General features: G+C 37.0%; 1 protein-coding gene and 1 pseudogene across 3 annotated transcripts in view; one reads left to right on the plus strand and one right to left on the minus strand.

Moving 5' to 3' along the window:
* PRRG1 (proline rich and Gla domain 1) overlaps nt 1-11,243 on the minus strand; it is an 85,061-nt gene that overhangs the window by 72,560 nt on the left and 1,258 nt on the right. The window lies entirely within an intron of this gene.
* LOC120584342 (uncharacterized) lies at nt 8,524-8,639 on the plus strand (annotated as a pseudogene).

Consider the following 11,243-nt stretch of genomic DNA (forward strand, 5'->3'; position numbering starts at 1 on the left):
TTTTTTTTTTTTTTTTACAAAATCGGAATGCACAACACTAGAAATCAAACCACAAAGAACAGACACACTTGAGACAGATTGGAGCAAAAACACAGAACATACAGTGCTTTGAATAACAAGGCTTTGTCCTCAAAAAGGAATTTTGTTACCTAGGACTCCAGAAAATAATACATATCTTCTAAAGACAGTTTTAAAAGAAGGGGAAAAATAGAACACAAGGAACTTAGTCCAAGTCAGGAATGTAAAATACAGCAGATTCTCCTAAAGAAATCCTTGGTTCTAAATTCTGAGGCACTGAAAATTTTACCTTAGGAGTTCAAATCTTTATTTAAATTCTGGCCCATTTACCTGCCAAGTCTTTCAAAAAGATAATGAGTGCTATCAAAAATTCATCATCAGTATGTGAATGAGTTTGAAAATAAGTATATCAGTTATTACCACCTAATAATGGAGAAAGCAAAGCAACCACTGACCATTTTTAAGAGCTCTGATTATCCCTGCCTTGTGACACTTTACTCTCACTTCATTGTGCTCAATAATATTCTTGAGAAGTATTTGTTTCTACTTACTAAGGGTAAATTAAGCTAGTACACACACCCTTACACAGCAAATGTGTTCAATAAATGCTGAATTAAAGCTTGATATATATAGTATAAAGCCATTTCCTTAACAGACTCTAAAAGTCAACTTGCATTGACAATACTATTTCTATGGTCTCCAGGGTTTTTGGGATAACCAAATCACTTTGTCATTGTAGAAAAACTGCTGCAATACCAAGAGGTCATCTTATAAGTCCTGGGAATAGGAAAAAAAAAAAAACTAAACAAAACACTTTCTGTCAAAGGCCCTAAAAGAAAGCTTTATATCTTGTCTGTTACTCTCATACATATCCAAGTGAACACACACGTGTACCAATGTGTCCTTTTAAATTTTGCTTTACTTAAAAATTACCTGTACAGAATACCTGTACAGAATAGTTGACACAACCTTACCTACAACTAAAGATGCAATGTGAGAAATTTTACAGGACTATATTGCTAATATTTTATTCAAATGTTATCATTAACTTTACTATATTAATGATAATATTCATTTTAAATATGACATAACTTGTTTTGTCCTTAGTTCCCAATTTTGGAAAAAATGATATTTGACAGAAATTAAAGGACAGTTTTCCATATTTTCCTCTTCCAGGAGAAAACCTATACAGTAAATTACCTGAAGTATTGAAGGCATATTAAGCAGTTGAAAACAGAATTAACTAATGCCTCATTATTACTACAAATATTGTCTATGGAAGAGCAATTACAGCATCACATGGGAGCTTGTTAGAAAGGCAGAATCTCAGGTTCCACCCCAGACCTCCCAAATCAGAATCTGCATTTTAACAAGATCCCCAGGGGATGCATGTGCACGTCAATATCTGAGAAGGATCGAAGTAATGGATTTATCCAATGAATATAATAATGAGCAAAAGAACCATGTATATATGGATGATCTCATTTATATAAAGTCCAAAACAGGGAAAAAATAACTAATATTTACTTACAATTAGGTGGTAAAATCTCAAGAAAAGCAAGAGGGGCTTAAGATTTCCAATCCAGCATATAAGGAGCTTAGAAGTTGCAAGTCTCTCCTAACAACAAACAAAAAGCTGACCAAACTAAAAAAACAACTCTTTTTCAATCTGTCAAAGAAGTGAAGTCACGGGGCAAACCCTGCCCCCAAAACTGGAGACAGACAGGGAGATACAGAGAATCACAACTTAACCAAGCAGAAAACTATGATCAGAAACCTCAGAGAGAATCAGTGCCAACGCAGGAAAACTTGAAATGTAATTGATTAATTGCTGAGGCACAATATAGACAAGTCGGAGAGTTAAACTCTTAAGGTGGACCCAGTCATGGGGGTCCATGCTTTTGTGAGATTTACCTTCAGGAGCTGGACCTGGTTCCTGCATTAAATATTGAAGAAAAATCCCCTTGTGTTTCTGATGAGGAAAAGAGGGGATGAACCATTGTGAAATATGCCAGGTCATTCCATTCACCTTAGCAAGGACTGCTCTGAGGAGAACTTATTTCATAAGAGCCTAAAATGTTAGGGTTTTATCATAGCCTAACTTACCTGGGAGAAGTAAAATATAACTCCAGCCTCCTCTAGCCATTCTAAGAAAGAATCAAAAAGAACTGCTACAAATAAAAAAGGCTGTAACAGAAATAAAGAATGCCTTTGATAGGATTATTAGCAGACTGGACATGGCTGAAGAAAGAATCTCTGTGCCTGAAGATATGACACTAGAAACTTTGAAAACTGAAGAAAGAAAATAGACTATTGATGAACTGTGGGACAACTACAAAAGCTGTAACATATGGGTAATGAGAATACCAGAAAGAAGAAATAGAAAAGGAGGAGAAGCGATATTTGAAGCAATGATGACTGAGAATTTCCCCAATGTATGTCAGAAACCAAACCATGGATCCAGGAAGCTCAGAGAAGGGCAAGAAGGATAAATGCTAAGGGGGAAAAAAAAAACCACACACACATGTAGGCCTATCATAGTTAATCTGCAGAAAATCAAAGACAAAAAATTTTGAAAGAAGCCAGAAGGAAAAACACACCTTATCTATAAAGAGGTAAAGATAAGAATTACATCCGACTTCCTCTCAGAAACCACTTAAGCAGGAATGAGTGAAGTGAAATATTTATAGTGTTGAAAGAAAAACTCCATCAACCCAGAATTTGGTGCCCTGAGAAGTTATCTTCAAAAGGGAAAGAGAAATACTTTCTCAAACAAAAAATGAGGAAACTTTTTCCAGTGGATCTGCCAGCAAGATATGGTAAAGTAGTTCTTCAAAGAGAAGGAAAATAATATAGGTCAGAGATTTGGATCTACATTAAAGGAAGTGCACTGAAAAATGAAACTAAAGGCAAAATTTAAAAACTGATTTTCTTTATTCTTAGTTGAACCAAAAGATAACAGTTTGTTCAAAATATCAGCAACAATGTTTCCAATGATGAACGTTTTATATATATATGTGTATATATATATATGTGTGTGTGTGTGTATGTATATATATATATGTATATATATATGCTGATGTATAAGTGAAATGAGTGATAATAATGATATAAGGAATGGGAAGGAGGAATTTGAAATATTGTATTATTATAAGATACCTGCATTACCCACCAAGTGGGACAGCATTATTTCAAAGTGGAATTTGATTAGTCAGAAGTATATATTTTGTGAACACTAGGGCAATCATTAAAAAAGTTTTAAAAAGCATAATTGATATGCTAAGAAATGAGAAATGGAATCATATAAAATGTTCAGTTAAAACCACAAAAGGCAGAAAAAAATGTGGAAGACAAAAACAGGAACAAAGAACAAGGATGACAAATAGAAAACAGTAAACAAATATGATAGATATTAATCCAACTATATCAATAATCCCTTTTAATGGTCTAAATATATCAAAGACAGATATTGTCAGAGTGGATGAAAAACAAAACCCAATTATATGTTATCTACAAGAAAATGATTTTAAATATAGACACATATGGATTAAAAGTAAAAGGATGGAGAAAGACATACCATGCTAACAATTAATCAAGAGAAAGCAGGAATAGCTATATTAATTTCAGACAGAGCAGACTTCAGGTCAAGGAAAGTTACCAGGGATAAAGATGGTCAACACCTAATGATAAAGGAGTCAACTTTCCAAGAAGACATAACAATCCTTAATATGTATGCATATAAGAGCAAAGTATCAAAATATATAAGGCAAAGACTGATCGAACTGAAAGAAGAAATAGATGAATCCCCTAATTACAGACTTTAACACCGCTCTTGAAATGGACAGAAATGGACAGATCCAGCAGGCATATATTCAGTAAATACATAGAACTCAACAGCACCATCAGTCAACTGGATATAATTGATATCTATAGATTATTTCATCCAACAATGGAATACGCACAAAGATAGACCACATTCTGGAACATCAAATACACCTTAATAAAATAAAAAGAACAGAAATCATATAATGTCTACTCTCAGACCACAACAGAATTAAACTAGAAATCATTATCAGTAAGATAACTGGAGAATCCCAAAACACAAGGGGACTAAACTCCTAAATAACAAAGAACTTTGAAAAGAAATTTCTAAATATTTTGAACTAAATGAAAATACTACTTATCAAATACTAAGGGATGAAGTGAAAACAGTGCTTAGATGGAAATTTATAGCATTGAATGCATGTATTAGAAAAGAAGATCTAAAGATCAACAACCTGAACTTTCACCTTAGAAAACTAGAAGAGCAAATTTAATTCAAAATAATCAAAAGAAATAAAAATTAGAACAGATAACAATGAAATTAAAAACAATGAAGTTAAAATTAATAGAGAAAAATTAATAAAATCAAAACCTGATTCTTTGAAAAGATCTGTAAAATCGATAAACCTCTAGCCAGGCTAAGAAAAAAGGAGAGAAGACACAAATTAGTTTCTTTTTTCTGCTTCCAAATCCTGACCACCATTGCTCTAAGAAGTGGTTCTTAACCAGGGTACCCATGAAAATCTCCTGGAATTTGTTCATGCCATTTTCACACTGAAATTTTGGTTTGATGGGTTTATATTGGCAAGAGGGACACTAAATATAAGTGTGTTGGTGAAAACAGCTCCCTAAGAGTCTAATGAACACCCCAGATAATAACCATTACCTCAAATACCTGTCACATGTTTTTTTTGGTCATAATGATAATATTCCACCAGCCGAGGCATACAATTAAATCAACCCTCTACCTGACACACACCAAAAACAAACAAAAAGGCTCTTGGTCACCAAATTCAACTGTGTTATCTATCCTTTCCAAACTTTACATGATATCTGATACAACCAGCTTCAAGCACACTCTTAACTTCAATAACTTTTTGGTCTTTTGGTCTCCTCTCCCTCCCTCCCTGCCAACCTGTCTGAATGTCTGTGCAGAGAAAGAAAGATAGCCGTAGTCAGGCTCCCTCCTGACATCTGTAGCTAACTTCCCAGCGGAAGTAACTCAGCACTTCTTCCTTTATGTAACCATGTGCCCCATACACATGGGCGGGCTTCCATTACCTGGCAGTGTGCCACTATTGTTTAACCTGTATATAAAAAGGCGCTGCCACCATGTGAGGCAGTGCCATGTCTTTGCTAGAATAAATAGCTATGTCACAGTTCCCTATGGCTCCTCACATTTTCTTCCAACTGCTGATTCTCATACCCCTTATTTTGGAACCGCGAATCTGCAGCAACACAATGCCATCTAGATCAGTGCCACTCAGTGTGACCCAAGGGCCAGCAGCATTACTATCATTTGGAAACTCGTTAGAAATGAAAATTCTCAGGCTCTAACCCAGACATCAGAATCCCTGGGGGTAGGGCCCAGAGATCTGTGAATTCTCATGATCATTGTGCACGTTGATGTTTGGAAACCACTATGCTAAGACACTTGTTGAAGATGTATTGGAAGAATCTATAAATACAGGACAGGAACTCAAACGGGGTAGATGTCAATACATCCACACATTTTGAAGTTAATTGCTGCTGAAATTATTTCTCATAAGAAACAGCAATTACAAATAAAAATAGTTACTATTTTAGGGCAATATGTACTAGATATTATGACAAGCTGTTAATATAACTGATCTCATTTATCAGGTATTATAATTCTCATTTTACAGATAAAGAAACTGACACCAAGAGAAAAAATTCCATGCCCTTAACCAATATATTATTGTTTCCTGCATAGACAGAGTGGGAAAGAAAATCTTGGACAGAACCCTAAGACAATTCAGTGGAAATGACTGAGGTTGGTCAAAGAAGTAGACGAACATCCAGAAATACGGAAGTCTAGGTGAGGAAAGTTTTAAGAAGGAAGTTATAATCACAGTGGTTTGGATTATTTTTCCAGTGAGTCTAAAAACCACAGAGAATATAGAACGTTTTTAAAAGGTGACATGAAGAGAGAGAGTTCCTGTCAAGATGGTGAAGTAGGTAAATACTGTGCTGGCCTCCTCTCATGACCATATGCAAATTACAACTAAGCTACAGAACTACCATCAATGAGAATTGCCTGAAGTCTAGCTAGCTGAGCAGAAGTCCTGTAACTAAGAATACACAGAAGAAGCCACATCAAGACTGATAGGAGGGATGGAGACATGAAAATGGCTGCCCCCCACACCCATTTGTGGTGGTTGAAAATCAGGAGGGATATCTAGCTGTGGAGGTCACCCTGGAGGAGCGAGGTGTCCCAAACTTACACTGGGATACCCAGCCTGGAGCACTAGTGCTGAGAAATCTCCACAATTTCTGGCTGTGAAAACCACTGGAAACTGTGGCTGAGTGAGATGGAGGGCTGCTGGAGTCCCAGGAGTTCCTCTTAAAGTGCCTGTGCAGGACTCACTCACTCTGAGCTACAACTCTGAGACAGCAGTGTGAAAGGTGCTAGGAAAACACGGAGAGAAACTGAATCATCTGGCTTCAGGGAGAGAGCTGGAGGAACAGCTTTGTCCCAGGCAGAAGTGCTGGCGGAAGCCATTGTTCCTTCGTTGAGTCCTCTCCCAACCCAGCATGCAGACTCAGGCAGTTGCCATATCTGAGCCTCCATTAACCTGGGTAACAAAGGTTGTCCTCACTGGTGATTCCCTGAGATCCCATCCAACATGTGGGCCCATGCAAGACACTTCCAGTGTATTTTCCATACAAACGGCCTGTCTTGGCTCATGCTGCAGACTTTCCTAAAATCTCTCAAAGGTTCACAAAACCCAAACATGCAGCATCTGGCTTTGGTGTGCCCCATAACTCTTACTAAGTATCCCTAAGCCCAGCGCTAGTGGCAGCTGGCCTCTCCCAGGCACCTCCAAGCCCAGCACAAGTGGCAACCATCTGAAGATCACTTTGTCACTCACAAGTGGCTCTGGGAAGGCAACAGTTGACTTTGGCCTGCAACAGAGACCCTCCCAAGAGGTCCCAGAACTAACACACCTAGTAGTGGCCAGCTTCAGACCACACCAGAGCACCACACATCAACGTCCACAAAAGATATACCCAAAGGGCAGACAGGGCAGGCACCAGAGCCCTGCTAAAGCAAATCCTGCTCCAAAGGTGAGTCCCTGCACAACAGTTCCCCCACTGTATTCACGATCAGTCCTCACAACCAATCAGCCTGAGAGTCAATACCTCCCAATAAAACGAAAACAGCAAAGAAGACTCGAATACAACAGGAGGGCACACACAATCCACACAAGGGACACACCTGGAGAACCCAGCTTAGCTGACCAGGGAGACTGCACCACTGGTCCTCATAAGACGCCTACTACGTAAGTAAGGTCACACTACTAAGACTGGGAGATATAGCAGCCCTACTTAATACATAGAAACAGACACAAGGCAGCCAAAATGGGGAGACGAAGAAACATATCCCAAATGAAAGAACAGAACAAAGCTCCTGACAAAGAACTAAACAAAATGGAGACAGGCAATCCATCAGATGCAGAGTTCAAAACGCTGCTTATAAATATGTTCAATGAACGTTAAGAGAAGAGTAGATGAACTCACTGAGAACTTTAAAAAAGAGATGGAAAACATAAAAATGAAGATAGAACACAAAAAAGAACCAGTTACAAGTGAAGAATGCAATAACTGAAATAAAGAATGCATTAGAGGAAATCGACAGTAGATTAGATGAAGCAGAGAATCAAATCAGCAATTTGGAACATAAGGTAGCAGAAAACACCCAATCAGAACAATAAGAAAAAAAGAATAAAAAAAATGAGGATAGTTTAAGGGGCCTCAGGGACAACATCAAGTGTACCAACATTTGCACTATAGGGGTACCAGAATGAGCAGAGATAGAGCAAGGAATTGAAAACCTATTTGAAGAAATAATGATGAAAAACTTTCCTAACCTGGCGAAGGAAATACACATGCAGGGCTAGGAAGTGCAGAGTCCCAAACAAGATGACCCACATCAAGACACATCATAATTAAAGTGCCAAAAGTTAAAGACAAAGAGAATCTTAAAAGCAACAAGAGAAAAGCCTCTATTACCTACAAGGGAGCTCCCCATAAGACTGTCAGCCGATTTCTCGACAAGAATTTTGCAGGCCAGAAGGGATTGGCACAAACTGAAAAAGCGAGGACCTACAATCAAAGTGCTGAAAAGTGAGGACCTACAACCAAGATTACTCTACCCAGCAAAGCTATCATTTAGAATCCAAGGACAGATTAAGAGCTTCCCAGACAAGAAAAAGCTAAAGGAGTTCATCACTACCAAACCAATATTACAAAATAATGTTAGAGGGACTTCTTTAAGAGGAAGAAGAAAATAAAAAAGATAAAAAATATGGACAAAATGGCAGTAACTACATATATATCAAAAATTGCTTTGAGGACGTGGTTCCATAGTGTAGCGGTTAGCAAGTCTGCTTTACACACAGAAGGTCCTGGGTTTGTACCCCAGTGGAGCCACGGTCCATGGTCTATGGCCATGCCACCATGAACAAGCCCGATGTCTGATCTCGGAAGATAAGCAGGGTCAGGCCTGGTTAGTACTTGGATGGGAGACCATCTATGAAGACCAGGTGCTATAAGCATAAATACTACTAATAAAAAAAATTGCTTTGAATATGAATGGGTTGAATGATTTAATCAAAAGATAGGGTGACTAAATGAATAAGAAAAAAAGACCCTTACACAGGCTGCCTACAAGAGACTCACTACGGATCAAAAGACTCACATACTGAAAATAAAGGGATAGAAAAAGGTATTTCATGAAAATGGAAATGAAAATAAAAAAGTTGGGGTGGTAATCCATAGACTTTAAAACAAAGGCTATAACAAGAGACGAAAAAGGACCCAGTTATCTTACTTCTGGGTATTTATCTGAAGAAACCCAAAAGACTAATTCGAAAAAATATGCATCCATATGTTCACTACAGCATTATTTACAATATGCTGCAATGGAGGCAACCTGGGTGTCCATCGGTGGATGAATGGATAAGGGAGAGGTGGTACATATATACAATGGAATATTATTCATCTATTAAAAAAAAAAAAGAAATTGCCATCTGCAACGACATGGATGGACCTAGAGGGTATTGTGTTGAATGGAGTAAGTCAGACAGAGAAAGACAAATGTCATATGATTTCACTTATATGTGGAATCTAGAGAATGGTATAAACAAACAAAACAGAAACGAGCTCACAGATACAAAGAGTACTTTGATTGTTTCCAGATTGGGGAGGGGGAAAGGGGAGGGGATTAAGATGTACAAATTGGTAGTTACAAAACAGCCATGAGGATGTGTATCACATCATGGGGAGTACAGTCAGTAGTATTGTAAAAACTATGTATGGTGTCAGATGGGTACTGGATTTATCAGGGTGATCACTTCTTAAGTTATATGAATGTCTAATCACTATGTTGTACACTTAAAACTAATATAATATTGTATGTCAACTTTAATTAAAAAATAAAAATATAACACATTTTTTAAAAAGTGACATGAAATAAAAGTGCTTTTACATTTAGGTGGAGAGGGAATAAATTAAGTGAGGAGGGGATAAAAAAAATAGAAGTTACTAATAGCCAGGATAGGTTCTCTGCTTTGTTGGCATAGAAACCTGGACTAATTTTTAAACTAAAGTATCAATTCTATTCACTTATAAACTGAGTGATCATTTGCTTATGATATTCTCTCCAATGAATGAATCCATTCGGGGGTGAAAGGTAGGTGTGGGAGTGATGAGCGTGAGTGGTAAGGAGCAAGATAATTCCTGTTATGAGCCAGAGGTAACAGGAAGGCCAGTGATCATGGTGGAGTTAAGAGAGATGTCAAAGACAGTCTGGCAAAAATAGTCAGGCCAAGCCTATCAAGGGCTCTATAACATGAAGAGACTCATTAGCCAAATGCTCAAACCACCTTAAGATTTAGAAGGACTGTAATACAACTGATTAGTCTCTCTAATTGGTCTAATAGGTTACAGTTTCTTTAGTTATATTATATTAGCCTTCAGAGGATACTGTCTGCCCCACTTAATTCACTTGCAAACTCCTAAATTCCAACAGCAACCTATTTGTGTCTTTCTACAAATGATTATTCTTTTTCATGTTAACTTTTCACTAGTTTAAATATCTGAAGTTGATCTTTTTCTAATGCCTATTTTGCCAATATCTGCGAAGATTTTGCACCTCTTTTAGGATAAAGCACATACTAATAATACACAGGAACATATTTCCATACTTATTTCTTATCCACATTCCAAATAATGCTTAAATATTAAATATAATTTCAGCATTATGAATTTATTCTATTATCCCATGAACTTTACATGATATGAATTATCTTTCTAACAGTATTTTTAACCTCTATTTAAATGCATTTATTAGGCACTTAGTGCATACCCAACAGCCTTAGGTATTGGTGTAACACAGAAGACTAAGGTTCTAGTAGCATGACAGAAATAAGGCCAGTGGTATCAGTTTAACAGAAAAGGGAGTGATTAACTCTTTCTAGGGGAGTTGGCAAATTTTTCCAAGAAATGAATCAGGCCGAGTCTGAAAGGATGAACAGGAGTTGACTAGGCACTGGAAAAGTGTAAAGAAGTCCTTAACACTTCCTCCCTAAACTTGGTAATGATCAAGGTATTTAATTTAAAATAACAGGAAAAGAAAGAGCAAAATGACAATAACACAAGAAGAAATCCTGTTCACTTCATGCTTGGGTTGGGGGGGGGGTTGTGCCTTTAAATACACTTCAGATTTGAAAGTAAATGTTTATAAAACATGATTCACAATCAAAGGAAAGGGGTAAAGGAGGAAGAAATTCAATTTTTGTCCTATCAAGGTAAACAAATGAGTAAAAATACCAACATCCATGCTTGAGAACACATATTACTTTTCATAAAGATCTTAAGTTTGAAAACGAAAGCCTTGGAACCTTATTCAATAGTACAGTATTTGCCCTAGCATTTTATATTCCCAATATTATTTTTTTATATTTTTAAAAATTAAGTTTATTGGGGTAACATTGGTTAATACAATTATATAATTTTCAGGTGTACATTATCATTTGACATCTGTATATTCTATTGTGTGTTTACCACCCAAAGTCCAGTTTCGTTCAGCTATCATACATTTGATCCCCTTTACCCACTTCACCCTCCCCCTACCCCTCTATATTTAACCCCCTTCACCC

This window comes from Pteropus medius, unplaced genomic scaffold (genome assembly GCF_902729225.1).
Source record: "Pteropus medius unplaced genomic scaffold, Ma_sr-lr_union100, whole genome shotgun sequence".
In the NCBI taxonomy this organism is placed as follows: Eukaryota; Metazoa; Chordata; class Mammalia; order Chiroptera; family Pteropodidae; genus Pteropus; species Pteropus medius.